Genomic DNA, 12,393 nt, shown 5'->3' on the forward strand with positions numbered 1-12,393 from the left:
CGAAAGGTACAGTATTAACCTACCTAGACGACTTGATTATTCCAGCCGAAGGAGAAAAGGATGGCCTGCAGAAACTAGAGGAAGTCCTCAACACGGCACGCGACTATGGATTGAAAATCAACTGGAGGAAGTGTAGTCTGTTGACGGCCCGAGTCGAGTACTTAGGACACATTGTGGAAGCGGGAACCGTCAAACCATCGGAAAGGAAAGTGTCGGCGGTGGCACGATTTCCGGAACCTACCTCAATAAAGGCGGTGCAGAGTTTTTTAGGGCTAACGGGGTATTTCCGCAAATTTATCCCACAGTATGCGCTTACGGCCCGACCGCTATCACAGTTACTAAAAATGGAAGCGAAGTTTGCATTCCAAGATGACCAAAGAAGAGCATTCAATCAACTAAAGACGGCGTTGACAACAAGTCCTGTGCTGAAGCTGTATAAGGTAGGCGCCGATACGGAACTTCACACTGACGCGTCCCGATTTGGCCTCGGAGCCATTTTGTTACAGAGAAGCAGTAAGGACAATCAACTACACCCAGTGTATTACGCAAGCTGGAAAACTATAGGGGCCGAGGAAAGATATAGCAGCTTTGAATTGGAGGTCCTCGCCATAATCAAGGCCTTACGCAAATTCCGGATATATCTGTTGAGCATTCCTTTCCGAATCGTTACGAATTGCAAGGCGTTCGTACAAACGATGTCAAAAAAAGACGCTTGCCCAAGGGTAGCGCATTGGGCTCTACAACTAGAGGAATTCGATTACTCGGTAGAACATCGTTCCGGCACTCTGATGCGACATGCAGACGCACTCAGTCGCAATCCCGTTGAATGTCTCCTGCTTCGGGAAACTGAAGACGCACTGACGGCCCAGGTTAAACATGCGCAAACGGAGGATCCTGACGTGCAACGAATCATAAAGTCTATGAGAGATCACGGCGATCAAGAATATGTTCTGTCGAACGGAGTACTCTACAAACGAATCGGCGGTGATCTTCTTTTAGTCGTACCTAGATCTATGCAATCAGAAGTAATTTTGCAGGTACATGAGCGGAGTCATTTCGGATGGCGGAACACGGAATATCAAATACGAGCGGAATACTGGTTCCCGGATCTACGTGCGAGAGTGCAGCAGATTGTGAACAACTGTATTCATTGTCTATTAGCGGAGAGAAAGCAAGGCAAAGCCGAGGGTTTCCTGCGACCCCTGCCCAAGGAAGATAGGCCACTGGAGACATATCATCTGGATCATTTGGGTCCGATACCATCGACCAAGAAAGGTTATAATCACATCCTGGTGGTAATAGATGCGTTCACCAAGTTCGTTTGGTTGTATCCAACCAAATCGACGACGACGGGCGAAGTAATTACACGATTAAGCAAACAGGCGGTGATTTTTGGAAATCCACGCCGAATTATAACGGACCGAGGGACAGCGTTCAGTTCACATGCATTCCGCGACTATTGCGAAGCAGAAGATATAGAGCACGCAATGATAACAACCGGTGTGCCACGTGCCAATGGTCAAGTGGAGAGGACCAATCGTTCTATTATTTCTATACTTACTAAGTTGTCCCTACAGAACCCAGCGGAATGGTTCAAACATCTGAACAGAGTACAACAAGCGATCAATTCTTCATATAGTCGTAGCGTTGGTATGACGCCGTTCGAATTGTTGATCGGACAAAACATGCGACTGAAAGACGACCTAAAATTACGAGAACTCCTTAAAGAAGTAACGATTGAGACTTTCCACCAAGAAAGGTCAGAACTTCGACGTAAGACCAAAGAGAGCATCTTGAAGATCCAAGAAGAAAATCGAAAGACGTATAACCGCCGGCGTAAGAGGCCCTCCAGGAATCGAGTAGGAGACGTTGTAGCTATTCAACGGACGCAGTTGGGGCCCGGACTCAAAGTTCGACCAAAGTTTTTGGGGCCTTACAAAGTAATTACCGAACTGCGGAACGACAGGTATATCGTCGAAAAACTAGGCGAATGTGAAGGACCCAACCGTACGAGTACCTCAGTCGACCATATGAAGCTGTGGCCGAAACATCATGGGGTAAATTTCGATTTTGACGGACCGACGGACGATGATACGGAGAATCACATCCAAGTGTCCGACGGCATCAGGGCCGATGCCGTTTGTCGAATGGCCGAGTGTGGGAACGAGGAATCTCCCACAGTTGGCGACACTGAGAGAGTCGAGAGAGGAGTAGAGGGGATAGCGAAAAAGAGAGCATCTTAAAAAAAAAGAAGAAGAGGAAGAAGAGCAAAAAAACGGTCGCGATCTTTTTTTCGTGTGTAATTCGATTACGAATAAAGTTTTGTCCGCCAGTTAATTCCGTATTCTAGTTTCGCGATCCTACAGTAATAATATTTTTTTCCTTTTCTTACAAGTTATCAACTTTTTACATTTTTGCGACATCTGTGCCCGTTCTAAACAATCATTAGTGATGATGTTAGAGTAGCGAGGATAAGGGGTGGACGAAATAAGTATTACCACAGATTCATTGAGCTGCAACTTTTAATATCAAGTAACTGTTCGAGTAGAGTCATGAAGTAAGAAAGTATAAAAGAAACGAAACTAGAATTTAGAACGTAGATTACATAGTGTAGAGAGAGATTATACATTGCTCAATCTAACACTCCGCCTCAATGTATGAGCCGTAACATAAATGTAAATATAGCTTAATTTTTGCAAACACCAATATAAGAACGAAGCTTAACAAATTGGTCTCCTGTGAGACTTTTTGTAAGTATATCGGCAGTTTGCTCTTTGGTATTTACGTAATGCACGTTGATTTCTTTGCTTTGGTACATGTTTCTAACAAAATTGTATTTAACATCAACATGTTTTAATCTACGATGTTCCCATCGGCTTAACAGATGAATCACAGATTGATTGTCCTCAAACACTGCAATGGGATAGGCACTATTCACATTAAAGTCCTCTAAAAGTCCTTTTAGCCATATTGCTTCCGTCAAAGCTGTTGCCAAAGCAACATATTCTGCTTCAGTAGACGAGAGGGTGATTCCAGTTTGCTTTTTCGTTGACCAAGCTACCGTAGAGCCGAAGACCTGAAGTAGAAAGCCAGTAGTTGACTTGCGATCGTTGTCTGTAGCCCAATTTGCATCTACGTAGACTTGGAGTGGTGTTCCTGGATCTAAGCCTCGTTTGAACAGCAGTCCATAGTCGAGAGTGCCTCTAATATATCGAAGAACTCGTTTAAGGCCTTTCCAATGAGTTAATTTCGCATTGTTCTGGAAACGACTGTAATAGTTTACAGTAACACTTATGTCAGGACGTGTGTTGAGCATAAGAAACATCAGACATCCAACGAGCTCTCTGTATGGTTTTATCTCATTTATGACTTCTCCGTCATCGTTTTCTTGTTTTTCAGGATTTGCTTCCATGGGTGATTTGGAAGACTTGCACTCCGTCATTCCAAAGCGAGTGAGCATTTTTTCCATATATGCTCTCTGGCTCAAAAATAGGCCTCTTGATGTTTGCTCGATTTTTATTCCGAGGAAACTTTCAATTTCGCCAATGTCCGTCATAGCGAATTCATTTTTAAGAGCATTAACAATCTCTTGAATCTGGATTTCATCTTGGCCTGCAATGATAATATCATCGACATAAAGCAGTAGATACAGCCGACATCTTTGGGATGTTGCTACATAGAGACAGTGATCTCGTTCTGATCTTTTGAATCCTAGGGTCAAGATGAACTCGTTGAATCGAGCATTCCATGCTCGTGGAGCTTGTTTCAGTCCGTATAAGGAACGATTCAACTTACATACGAGGCCATTACCTTGGGTGAATCCTTGAGGTAATTTCATGTATATTTCTTCATCAATAGTTCCGTGTAGAAAAGCATTTTTAACGTCTAGCTGTCTAGTTTTTAGCCTGAGTTGGTTGACTATCGATAGAAGGGTTCGCACCGTAGTGAGACGCGCAACTGGCGCATATGTTTCTTCGTAATCCAGGCCTCTTCGTTGAGAGCATCCTTTCACTACCAGACGTGCCTTGTATTTGTCGATATTTCCGTCTTTATCCCTTTTTATCTTGAAAACCCATCTGTTATCGATGATCTTTCTTTCAGGAGGCAATGGTATTAAGTCCCAGGTTTTGTTTTCGACAAGAGATGTAATTTCTTCATTTATCGCATCCATCCACTGCCTTTCATCATCTCGTCCTTGTATGTCGTCAAAATGTTGTGGAATATCTTCGACAAAGGATTCTGCGCTTAAAGCCAAGACAGTGTAGTCATTTAAATACTTTGGCTTGTTTCTCTGTCGTGAGCTCTTCCTCAAAATCCTTGCTTCATCAGCATTATCGAAGTATTCGGATTCTTCATCACTCGGGATATCTTGTTCTCCGCCTGAATTGGGAGACTCTTGATTCCTTACTGTTTCTTCTGTAGACTTCTGTAGACTAAAATCATCATAAAAATCTTCAGACTCGGAGGTAAACTTTGACTCGTTAAAAATAACGTCTCGACCTAATAATATTTTGCTACTTTCCGGACACCACAGTCGATATCCGTTCGCACAATAACCCATTAGTCTGCAGCGTTTTGAACGTGATTCGAATTTTCCGTTGATCAGTTCCTTTGGAATGTGAAGATGTGCAACGCATCCAAAAACCCTCAGTTTCCGAAGATTGGGTTTTTCTCCATACCAGAGTTCTGCTGGCAGCTTGCCTTTCACAGCGTTCGTTGGGCATCGATTGATTAAGTAAACAGCCGCTATTACAGCCTCGGACCAAAAAATCTTACTCATTTTTGAATTCAAAATCATACAACGCGCCTTTTCGATTATTGTTCGGTTCATTCTTTCCGCTACTCCGTTCTGTTGTGGCGTATAGGGAATCGTGAGTTCGAATTGTATTCCGCAGTCCTCGAAATGTTGACGAATTTCAGTCGAGAGGTATTCCCTTCCATTGTCACACCTGAATCTGCTTACTTTGAAATTAAAATGAGCTTCTGTCAATGATTGGAACATTTTAAAATGTTTGAGCACTTCTGATTTGGCTTTCAATGTATATGCCACAGTAAAATGAGTGAAGTCATCAATAAAAGTAAGCAAATATCTTTTTCCATCAAAGGATGTAACGTCCATTGGACCACAAAGGTCGCTATGAACCAGCTCGAGAGGTCGCTTTGCTCTGATGCGGTGAGATTGGTGAGGGAGGCGAGTCTGCTTGCCCTCCACACAGGTTTCGCAGAGCTCCAATGAAGTCTCCAATTCTTTCACATCTATTCCGTCTGCCATGCTCACAAGTTTCTTCAATCCGGAGCTGCTCAGATGTCCTAAGCGACGATGCCACAGTTGTGTTGTTTCACTGACATTGCAGACATTCGCGGTTTCCGTTACGCTTTCAACACATAGTTCATACAGCTTGTCTTGACGACGCGCGATTGCGGCGACTTTGTCCCCTTTCTTAATGATTCCTTTACCGTCTTCAAAAATTACTGAAAAACCATTCATTTCAAGTTTACGAACTGAGAGAAGATTACATTCGAGTCCCGCTACCGATAAGATTCCAGTTATTACAATGTCACTAGTTTTCCCGTTTACTCGCGCGCGCACTCTTAAGTCTCCGATTTTATTTGCAGTCAGCACGTGACCCGACTTTGCAACGCGTATATTTATCGGCGTAGTTAATTTCCGCACGTTAATTAATTTTGTCTTTTCCGTTGACAAATGCTCAGTAGATCCGGAATCTAAAACAAAATTTACGTTTGACACACTACTGTCACTTCCATTTGAGAAAAACACAAAGGCTTTTTGATTTTTGTTACAGTTATCATCAACCGCGGCATTCGCCGTTTCCGAATTCTTATCTTCGTTTTTCAATTTCCGACACTCGGACCGTTTGTGTCCAACTATGCCGCAGTGGTGACATCTATAGTCAAACCGATTACGTCTCGTTCCCGCGCTATTCCCGTTCGAATTAACATTCCGTTTATTGTTCGCGTTTCGATTTCCGGTTGAGTTCGCGTTCCGATTTCCGGTTGAGTTTGCGTTCCGATTTCCGTGGCGCTTATTCGTCGTAGCTGAGAACACGGTAGACGAGCTTCCACTTACTAAATCTGTGCTGCCACCTCGCTTCGCTTCTTCATCCAATAACCTTGTTTTGACGAAGCTAAGAGTTAACTGTCCACTTGACATTGTTTCGAGGGCTGTTACGACCATATCATACTCTTCGGGCATCGTTAACAATAGATGGCATACGATATCAATTTCTTCTATCTTAGCACCGGTCGATTTCAACTCCCGAACGAGCTTGTCGAACTTCAAAAAATGAGATGCCATGGATTCCGTTGACGCGTACCGCATGGTCAAGAGTATTTTTCTAAGACGAAGTTGGCTCGAGACGCCTGTACGCTCGAAACTATCCGAAAGAGCCTTCCACATATCATACGCTGTATCTTTCTCCTTCACGTACTCGAGATGACTATCTGAGATACGTTGAGTAATAAGCGACTTACATTTTTTGTCATTTCTTTTCAAGATAGGAGTTTGAGCGGCTGCGGTTGCCGCCGGTAGCCTTGCTATTAATGTATTAAGCTCTTCACCGATTAGATCAAAGAGATCATGTTCCTCAAGTAGAATCTGCATACGAAACTTCCAGTTACTGTAGTTGCTTCCATCAAAGAGTGGCACTTTGTACTTTTCATCGTCCGCCATTTTTGTCGCACTTTCGCACACGCGTTGTTTCTCAAAACTTTTCCGACTCGTGACTTACGAAGTTCATTCCGCGACTAAATTCCTTCTTCACACGCGCAACCCTGGGCCCATAACCTGATGATGTTAGAGTAGCGAGGATAAGGGGTGGACGAAATAAGTATTACCACAGATTCATTGAGCTGCAACTTTTAATATCAAGTAACTGTTCGAGTAGAGTCATGAAGTAAGAAAGTATAAAAGAAACGAAACTAGAATTTAGAACGTAGATTACATAGTGTAGAGAGAGATTATACATTGCTCAATCTAACAATTAGCATCTAATTGGGACGAATTTTATATGAACCGGATAAGAAGGACGAAGTATTATGTTGGCTTTCATTTGAACGTCTTTTAAGTAATCGACAGGCTCCAAATAGAAATTATGTACAAGTGGAGCTTATTATAGCTTTCATCTCCAACATAGCGAATCGTTGACCTGCAATTATAAATATATCAATATGAAGAAAAAGTTGTGAAGAAACTATCAGTTATATTATGTATATTATGAAGAAAAAATTGAAGAAACAAAAATCGCGAGTAATTTACCTATGCAATTCCGCGGCCCTGCGCTGAACGGTAGATAGGAATAAGGATGACGATTCTGAATTCTGTCGGGCAAAAATCTATCCGGATCGAACACTTCCGGATTTGGCCAGAAATTAGGATCTCTGTGAACTCCGTAGATATTAAGATGTATACGCGTTCCAGCAGGCACTGCATATGACTCTGAAGGAAATGTATAAAATTCAATATAATTTATACAAAAATAAAAATTCTTTTGAAAAATATAAAAATGTACATAACACGTTTATCTTTAAAATCTTGAAGATAAATAAAATGTTAAAGATAAAATTAAATATGTATACAGGATTGTGAGTTAAATGGTCAAACTGGAAATATAATTCTAAGATCTGAAACAAAAAAAATTTCCTCAGAAAATGTGCACGCAAACGCATTGCTCAAGAGACTTTGATTTCTAAAGTTACAGAATTGTAGGAATAAATAATGTTTCTTGTCAATAATAATGTTTTTTTGGTTTGGTTTTGAAGGTTATCTATAGGCTTTAACTGTAAATAAAACCGCCATTCATTCTATGTTCAAATAATTATTAGTTGCTTGAATGCTTGAAGAAATTACAAAATATCACTCATTCTCTTATCGATATGTGCAATGTTTATCTCCGGATTAAAAGCCATAATTTTAAACAAAACGTTTAATAATTAAATTTTGATATTATATTTCGAATTTGATCATTTCAGTATATTTTCGATAACATGTAATGTGATAATATACAATATTCGAAGATATATGTAGCAAGAAAGTAATTAATTACTCACGTAGTTTTACATCTTCCGCAGTATATCGTGATATAAAATGTACGCTGGGATATAAACGTAGCGCTTCTTTTAAACATCTGTCTAAATATGGTAAATTTTGCAACGATTTCATAGTAATTTTTTCTTCGTTCTCTTGCATCACGGTATTTACTTCAATCCTCACACGTTCCTATGTTAATGATAATAATTAGAATATTTATAATATTATGATCTCCAAGTAGAAATAAATTTTTAGTATATTTTAATAAATTTTTTATATTTATTTTAAAAATATTTTAATTTTTTCAATATCTATATGTACATATATAGACATAACAAAATAACAAAAGCTAAACATCTATTAATTTGAATAAAAATCAACAATATAAATAATATATATTGACAAAACGGTACCTGGATATCTTTGTGTTCAGCTAATAATAACAAAGCAAACGTTATTCCTATCGCTGTAGTATCGTGACCCTGTAATTACATGTCACATTATATGCTTAAATATATAATCTATGAGAAAATTAGAAAAAGAAAAATTACAAAAACATACTTCAAACATAAAAGTATCAACTTCCTCTCTAATATCCAAATCAGTCAAAGATCCTTCTCGAGATGCAGCTATTAAGAGGTCCAACATGGCTAGTCGTTTTTTGCTGACTAGAAAGCATGAATATGTTAGTGTCATTTTCATTTCTGCATATTGCATTTTAACTAAATTTCATCGTTCTCGTTTAAAATTCAAACTTATAAATAACGAACAATTTTACGACAGACATATATTGCACTATTACGTGTGATTATATATGATATGTGTTTAATATAAATAAAAGTACGATTTATAACATTGTAATACGCGATGAAATTTAAAATAAAATCTCTTATCTTACGTACTTCCGAATACTTCTGCATCATCAGTCTCCTCTTTTTCAAAATTTTTCAAATATCGATCATTAGTGCGTTCGTGGTAAAGTTTCCTTTCTGCGATGATCTAGATAAATAGCATAAATGACAATCATATTAAATTTTTTAATAAATTGTATTAAATAATATATTATACTATTACCATATGTTTATGTTATTAATATTCATAATATAACAGTATAATATTTTGCTGTATGAAAATTATAAAATCTATTATACGTTCATATAAAAGAAGAGAATACAGAAAATTTTAAGTAAAATGATTTGTGACGCACTTTTTCCGTAAATCCATGTAATATCTTCAGGATCTTTTTTTGTCTCCTTCCTTGTGGAGACAATGCGAATAAAAGATTATTATACAGCCAAGGCCTCACTAATCTAAATCGTAATTAAATAAGATTAAGTAATTTCAATAATAATGTAATTTTGCAAAAGTCTCAAGTATAATTTTCTTAAAAGTCTCATTTTTAAAGTCTCCGTAAATTTACGATATAAATTTTAAGTAATTATATATAATATTGCAAGATATATAATTATATATTAAAAATTTCTAAAAATAAAATTTTCTAAAGATATTGTATTTTTTTATAATTATAGATTTCTTAATCAAAGATAACTTATCTTTAGACTTCAATGCACAATTTATTTATTTTAATACTTTAATATTTTCAATATTCTTAATAGTATAAAAGCAAATAATTTTTACTTTAAAATAAAATATTTAATTGAGTGCATGCAATATGTTTTAATGTTGCTAATTGCTAATTAAATAACTTATTCAATTATTTTTATCTATTTTTGTGACTATTCAATAATTAATCTATCTCTTACAGAATATAACTATATGTTACAATTTAAAGGATTGTAGATATATAATAATAATTCACTGTATTCACCATATCTGATTATGTAAATTACCTATAAACAACCAATTCAGTCATTTGATAAACTGCCTCTCGATACTGTTGTTGAAATGCTCCGAGATCATGCAGGGAGATACCCATGGCAGTTTCTATAAATGAATTTATTACGTAAAGGCAAAATCACAGCCGAAAAGTACTGTAGTATAAAAATCAAATATACTATCGATCTTTGCTTCAGCATTGATATTTTACATAGCGACAAATTGTTTTTCTTTTCTAAGTTATGATTATTTAAAACAAAACGTTCATACATAGTTATAAACAGAGAACAATAAGAACTTTACAGAAACTGTACCACATATCACATTCAGCGTATGTCCACCAATAAATGGTATTAAATCTTTCACAATTGCTCCTTCTTCTTCCTTCAAAGACTTTATCATACGAGCGCTTTCCTTGCTCAAGATATCAATAAACTGATTCAGTATATTGAAATGGAATGCAGGTGTTAATATCTTTCGCCGCAATTGCCATTTGGTGCCTAAAAGAAACAACAAGATAACATCTAATTGATATATAAATGATAATTCAAATATAAATAATATATTTTTGTTTTAAGTTTCTTAAATTGATATCAAATATTTAGGTAATATTAATTATTTCAAATTTATTCATTTATTTTATTTCATATCATTAAATTTTATTTGATTCTCTGCATAATTAAAATAGATAATATCAGGCTGTACTAATAAAATATATATGCGCTTAGTGTAATGTAATGACATTACCTGTGCTGGTGAGAAGACCTGTGCTAAACCAAGGATGTAATATCTCATATATAGAACTTTTCTCGATGTGTTTAGTGCTACTCATTATTGTCTAAAATCACAATAAATTAAAACTGATAATAGATATTAATCAGTTTATTATAAACAAAATCAGTTTATAATCATTTAATCTCGGATCATTACACTTTAATCTTTCACGCACAAGTAATCTAATAAATCTAATAACAATCTCAAATTATTATTATTTTCGATTTTTCTTTTTATTTTCTTAAAAAACACTTTTTACGTGCGAAAATATTTTTATATGTAACGCAAGATTTCTAAATCTAGCTAAATTATAATTTCTAAAAGGAATTAAATTTTTGTGTTTTATTACCTCGAGATCATCTGGATGACGAATAGATATGAGAAAGTAAAATAAAGTCCAGAGTCTTGTAATGGGATAATACTTGTCAAATGTGGAATGAAGGTACTTCCATAGTTCCTCTGAAAAAAAAAAAAAAAAAAAAAAAAAAAAATATATATATATATATATATATATATATATATATATATTATAAATGTGAACACAACAATTTTTAATGAAATTGGTTTTTTCATTATTTTTGAATATCATTGTATCAATATATCAAATAAAAATAAATTACATCAAACACACATTAAAATAAGTTAATGATAATTAAGAAAATAAATATTATTGCAAAGAAAAATACTGATAAACTTGAATAATTATTTGAGAAACAATCAATATTGTTGATAGGCATATATTTCAAAGCAGAAAATTTACGAATTTAATTTTTGCTTAAATATATATAACATATCATATACCAATTAAAGAAAATACATTAAAAATTTTTCCTTACCTAGTGAAACAAGAATATCAAGTAAATTGCCAATAATCAGAAAACCCGGTGGTCCTGGTATCAGATTAAAAAGTCGTCCATTTCTTGTATGATGCACGTAATAATTCGACAATAATAAAGTAAGAATCGATAATAGCAGTAAAATAATGAACATTATTCCTTGATGTAATTAATCGTCGAAATTCAATTTTCTTCAGCATCCCATTCCTCTGGTTTCTTAAATCGTAGGTCACGAAGTAAATATATATATATATATATTTGCTTTATTAAAACTAAGATATATACCTTGATATCCTAAATATGTTAAATAAAATAAAATGTATTAATTTATTTTTTACTAATAGCTACAGAAAGCTGTGTGTGTGTGTGTGTGTGTGTGTGTGTGTGTGTGTGTGTGTGTGTGTGTGTGATGAATTTATTTAATATTTAAATATAAATCGCAAATCTTGTGAAAGAGTTAGCTAAAATTAATGTTTATTATTAGTAAAATAAATTTCCACAAACTAACAATATAAATTTAAGATCTATAAATATTTATAATTATTCTCTTAATTCAAGAACGTTAATTAATTAATCAAAATAAACTTTCATCTTTTGAGAACGATACATTATCAGCAATGTGATTTGAAAGTCCAAATAAATAGTATCTATCTCAGAAACGATTGAGCAAACATTCTGTAAGAAAAGTTGATTTGAGATTCAAAATATTTAAATGATCAATTTAATTTTTGTTTAAAATCTTTTTTTAAAATTGTCATTTCGATTTTCGTTTAAAATCTTTTTTTAAAATTGTCATTTCGATAATATCAATAATGCACAAAGAGGAAAATTGTTTTCATTAGAGAATTCGCCCATTTTTGCTCATTTTCTATTAACTAAGCAATAATTTAAATAATTTAA

At 35.4% G+C, this 12,393-nt stretch overlaps 1 pseudogene; it reads right to left on the bottom strand.

The window, feature by feature from the left end:
- Positions 1 to 6,806: 6,806 nt before the first annotated feature.
- LOC112638427 lies at positions 6,807 to 11,756 on the bottom strand (annotated as a pseudogene).
- Between the last annotated feature and the right edge of the window lie 637 nt (positions 11,757 to 12,393).

Source organism: Camponotus floridanus, unplaced genomic scaffold (genome assembly GCF_003227725.1).
Source record: "Camponotus floridanus strain SB8 unplaced genomic scaffold, Cflo_v7.5 scaffold3, whole genome shotgun sequence".
NCBI classification, from domain to species: domain Eukaryota; kingdom Metazoa; phylum Arthropoda; class Insecta; order Hymenoptera; family Formicidae; genus Camponotus; species Camponotus floridanus.